This window comes from Diabrotica virgifera, chromosome 1, assembly GCF_917563875.1.
Source record: "Diabrotica virgifera virgifera chromosome 1, PGI_DIABVI_V3a".
NCBI lineage: Eukaryota > Metazoa > Arthropoda > Insecta > Coleoptera > Chrysomelidae > Diabrotica > Diabrotica virgifera.
This window is the reverse complement of record NC_065443.1, coordinates 298,269,376-298,275,164: the sequence shown is the minus strand read 5'-3', so window position 1 is coordinate 298,275,164 and position 5,789 is coordinate 298,269,376. Positions and strand designations below refer to the sequence as shown.

At 30.3% G+C, this 5,789-nt stretch overlaps 1 long non-coding RNA gene across 1 annotated transcript; it reads right to left on the bottom strand.

Annotated features, from left to right (window-relative positions):
* Nucleotides 1-3,817: 3,817 nt before the first annotated feature.
* LOC126879175 (uncharacterized) lies at nucleotides 3,818-5,789 on the bottom strand. Its single transcript, XR_007695997.1, has 2 exons — nucleotides 4,870-5,789; nucleotides 3,818-3,996 (listed from the first exon to the last, which is right to left on the bottom strand). It is a non-coding gene; the product is annotated as an uncharacterized LOC126879175 (long non-coding RNA).

Here is a 5,789-nt window from a genome sequence, read left to right as displayed (position 1 = left end):
TCGTTTTGGAATAGTTCCAGGTCCGAGACAAAAGATTGTTGAGAAAACTGGTCCATGTTCGGAAATAATAAACTTTTTGGAATAGTTAAACCGTTAAACTTATAATCTAAATATAATAGTCCAGGAAAATAAGATTTTTCTAAGGACTTGAAACCTGAATAATCCAGGTATTTTTTTAAACGCTTTTCTTTAGTTCAATAGTTTGCGTCAAATCTTTAGACGTTAATTTGACAGCCTTTTCTTCAATGCAAATAAATGAAAATTTGCAGACATATGCATTCGCGGGAACAACACACGAATAGTCAATAATTTTTTTTTATGTTTTTTAATTGCTTAAGTAAAAAAACGATTTTAATGGAAAATGCTTAAATTCTCTTGTTTTTTACAATGTAGAAACTTGAAACTTTTACGGATTGTAGCTAATGATATGAACTATACATAATTTCGCTTTTTATCAATTTATTTTCAATAAAGTTTCAAATTTTGAACGCTCATATTATGTAGGCTTTTATCTTCTGTTTGTCTAGTGTCTAGGGTTGATTCTTTGGTCACAGGTCGATTTTAGGATACAGCAAATACTTTACTCGTAAATTACAAGGATAATGTAACAACTAATGTGAACGGTAATTAACACAACATCTAAAACGGCTTTATATCAAAAATATGCTATCTTATTTCGTCGTTCGTCTTTATTCTGATGAAAAAGGCCGTCTGCCCCCTATCATCAGCGTCTTAATGTCAACTCGACTTTTCTCTGACTTTTTGACTACTGTCACTTGGCCATGATATGCTGAACCTATAGATCTATCGCGTTTTTTTTTATTATTAGGGAAATGCCACTTAACTGGCTTTTATATAAACATCGGCGCTTATTCGTGTCAAATTTCAATAGGCCATTTCAAGACTTTGACGTTTATGACACTAATTGAAAGCTGGAAGGCAAACATTGAAATTATTTATATTTGTACCGCATTGAGTTTCTTAAGTTTTTTACGTTTAATAGTTTTTTTATAAAATAGTTATTGTTGTTATAAAATAGTGGTTTATATAATTGTTTTTATATAATAGTTTAATCGTTGTATAATAGTTTTTTATAGTTGTATTTTCCGAACATTTTGCTGTTGACTTCTGTAGCTTCTAGCTGTAGAAGTACTTTAACGACTGTATTTAGTTGTAAGCAGTGAATAAATAAACATAAGTAAATATTTTCAAAAGCTTTTGGTATATAGATCCATTTTCCCTCAAGGGGTATGAGTTAACCTACAGTAGAAAAAGTTTTTCAAGGGTGACAACATGGACAAATATAGTTACTTACATGGACATAGTTTTTTTTGTATTTGGAGCTTAGTAATAGTTTTTACACAGGTCAACAAATGAAGGCATTCAAGAGTTTAAATTCTTACAAATATTTTGAGGTAGGATTTGTATATAATTGTGGAGCTATAAAAATAAATAATTTCATCATAGTGGTTCACCCCAGATATCTTAAAAAATTGACCTTTTAAAGAATTTGTACAGTCGGAAAAATGAAAGAATACCCATGAACGGTCACGTCAAACAGAGGTACAATCACATATTTTGTATTTGCTGTTCTTCTTCTATAAATAACAAACGATAGAGATAGATTAATTATGTTAATAATATGTGATCGTTCATGGGTACTCTTTCATTTCTCCGACTGTACCTGCAGTGAAAAAATTTCAAGAGAAGAAACTGAGAATCTGCCGGAAGAGGTGAAATGTTTTTTGATTTTAGACAACGCTCCTGCTCACCCCTCTGAAAATATTCTATGATCAAAACATGGCAACTTTAGTTGTATGTTTTTGCCAAAAAATACATCGCTTATTCAACCCATGGATCAGGAAATAATTTTAGCAACAAAATGAATATATCGCAGAAAGTTTTTAGATGAAGTAATTGTATGATGAAGATAACACAGAAGATACAAGAGGGCAGCATACTTTGCAAAGCTTAACTGTTACAATTTGAAATCAACAATTTGTTAAGTTTGCTACAGCATGGAAAGGCAGTTAAGGGGTTACATAAGTCTTGCGGGTAAAAAAAGTGACTTTTTAAAAAAATTATATCTTGGAAACTAAAAATTATTTTTATTTATAATTGGAACATGTAAAAGTATAGTACACTCAAAAAAATTTCAGCCAAATATATTCATTTTTGTAGAGTTTACTGCAATTTTTCGACAACAGCCCTTTTTTGCGGTGAGCAGCATAACAAGTCCAGTCTCATCTGAAATTTCTTGTAGTTTATACCTCTGGTTAGTGAATGAACAAAGATTTTTTTATTAGATGAGGTCATTTTTGTTTTACCAAAAAAAAACTACTTTAAAAATGAGAAAAATTGGGGTCAAAAATGTGTTTAAACTTATGTAAAATCTTCAAATTTCATTTTTTTTAATTCCTTCGTTCATTTACTAGCTAGAGGTATAAACTACAAGAAACTTTTTGATTTCAAATGAGACTGGACTTAGTTATGCTGCCCACTGCAAAAAACTTAAACTCTACAAAAATGAATATTTTTGGCTGAAACTTTTTTTGAGACTACCTTAAGTACTATACTTTTACATGTTCCAATTATAAATAAAAATAAATTTTAGTTTTCGAGATATAATTTTTTTAAAAAGTCACTTTTTTTACCCATAAGACCTATGTAACCCCTTAAAAAAATGTTTGATGGCCAAGATGCATACATATATTTAGAAGGAAAGTTCCTAATTTCTGTAGTATAATACATAATACCGAAGAGGAAGTAGCTCTAAGCGCCGGACTCCACTTGCGATTTGTAGTCGTGAAGATTGAACACATTCTTTCAAATAGAAGTCAATCCATGATTATTTAGTTACAAATGGATTGACTTGTATTTGAAACAATGTGTTCAATCTTCCTGATTACAAATCGCAAGTGGAGTGCGGTGCTAATAACACCAAAATATTCCATATATGTCCATAGAAGGTACACAGACATTGAAAAATTCCTGGAATATCCCCGAAAACACGTTCCCTGAACATGCCAGGAAAATCCTGTGTCAGCATTTTAAACATTACCTGAATGTCTTATTGGAACATTCCATGAATGTCCACGAATGTTCTTTGGACATTCAACATATATTTTGTAGACATTCCCTGGATATACCAGAAATACAGTGATGAGCGCTCTAATAACCTGCAAAATAGCACAAAAGATGGAAAACGTATTAAGTAGTGAGATAAAAAGAAATGAAACTAGTCGAGCTGGGAAATTTAGCGATATTAACTTATACATTTAGATTGTATTGATTGTGTACCACCTTCAGACGAGTTTGGAAACTACCACTGTCACAGTGACAGTTTTAGTTGACATACTCCTCTGATATGTGTAAAGGTGGGAAACAATCAATATAAAATAAAATTTAAAGGTTAATTTCGCTAAATTTCCCAGCTCGACTAGTTTCATTTCTTTTTATCTCACAACTAAATATGTTGCCCGTCTTTTGTGCTATTTTGCCGGTTATTAGGGCACTTATCACTGTACATCCTTGCTGATGTGACAATACCTCCTATCTGTTTTTTCATGAGTTTTGTAGGAGAGATGGAAAAACATGTTTTAAGGTCACCTCCTGTGTTCATATGTAAGTTTTGACTTGTTTTGTAGTTCATAGATAGTTTAATTTACTACAAAACAAGTCAAAAAATATCATATGAAAACAGGAGGTGACCCTAAGACAAGTTTTTAGTCTCTCTTACGAAACTCATGAAAAAACAGATAGGATGTATTATTACATCACTGACGATATGTGGCCATACCAATTAATACATCCTTGATAAATATAAACATTTTTATTGGACAAAATCTTTTCATACATTTTTTTAATGCAATTTACTGATATTCCTAAATATTTCAAAAAAATGTGTCACATTTGCTTTCACCTTTCTTTTGCCTTTCGTAGCCACATATTCCGTTTCCTTCCTGGGTTTTTGTAGACCACTTCTCTCAGCTGATTCTAAAAAAAATAAAATAAATGGTAATTTTTCTATCCTTTACAATTAACAATCAGAAGAAATATTTACAAGTAATAATATGCATAAATAATAATATTTTGTATTTTGACAATGACGTCTGATTTGGAAGTCGAAAGATTAATAAAATTATTTTTTAAGTTAAATTGTGGCTTATTTCCCAATTAGAATAGTTAATTACAAAAATGCCTCAAATAACTAGCTTCAGAACAATAAATAATTCGTTTCATACCAACATTCGTCCAAAGTCAATTATACCTGTAGTATTTCCATGAAAAGATTCTTTAAGTGAATTTTGCATAGTTTTCTTTAAAATATCTCTATCAGGCCAGAACACAAATTTTTTTAACCTAAGACACATTATATACAAAGTATTTTTGAAATAAGTTGATACCGGGTAGGGTGAAATACTAAACCTATATCCCAAATCTTTATAATCTAAGTTTAAGCTTAGTTTAGCTAAAGTAAGCAATACTTGATCACTTGGTGACAAAACAGTATTTTGATGGTATTTGATAAATGGTGTAATATACTTTAAAGCTATTTTAAAAACATTGTAATTTGCTAAACCAGTATAATTTTTAGTTTTGGCATCATCATTTTCTATACTTTCACAAGATAAAGCTAATTTCTTAAGCTGATATTTAAAATCCTGTGTTAATGTTAATGACATAAAATGTATTTGTTAATTTTTCCATTGTAATATATGTTTGACTATTTGGCAAAATCTTGTCTTCTACTAAACTAGCTTTTATACCAAATAACTGCTATCTACCACTAACTATCCACTGTTTCTAAATCTACTAAAGTAACAGTAATGTATCATTAATGAAAAATGTGTAAAATCATAGACCTACCTAGTATTTGTAGAATATAAGACAGTCCAGTGTCTTATAAATCATTTCAAGAGGAATAAAAAAGCAATTTTTTCTTGTAGGTACCCTTTTCTTTTAATTCTCCTTTGGTACCTTAATTCCCATTTTAGATTTTGGGGAACTCATTTCATTGTGTTTATATACCCCATATTTATTGAAGGAACCCAATCTGGATTGTTATTATCAGTTAAGTCGGCTGGTTTTCCTACAAGATTAGACTGTTAACATCTTCAAAAATGGTTAATGTTCAAATGTTGTAACTTACCAGATATAAGATGATTACAGGGGAATTTCCATTTTGCTAGTAAAATCTTAATATTTTATTGCATTTTACCATTGTTGTTGTCTCTCAGATGATAACTATAACTTATTTAGTTAAATTGGTTCAGTTTTGTGCTTAGAATGTAGCACTGATGGTAAGTGGTAAAAGCTAACTTTATCACGATTACTTTGCATTTCACACTTCAAAACACAACACCAATGAGGCATATTATCTTTCTAAATTAATACTTCCAGAGAAAATGTTAAATTAATCTTTGTACAACAACTAAAATGATCTAAAACCATAAGAACCTGATAGAATAATATCAAATAATATTCAATGTTTGCCTTCCAGTAGACGAGAGGATCATCGTAGGAAAAAAATTTTGCATTTGGATCCATATCAAGGTCGGTAATGACAGTTGTGTGTTGTTGGTTGTCTAAAGGATTCTAATATAACCATAACCTTCATCTTTTGTGTACATAAAATCTTTAAATACTTTAACTTTAATCTTAATCATTTTTAATGTTTATTTTATAGTGCATGTGCCATTTTATGTGCTTTTTCTATGGCTGTGCTTATTATTTATGGACTTATTTAATAAGGCCAATGCCCAGAATTCTCTGAAAACAAGCATAGA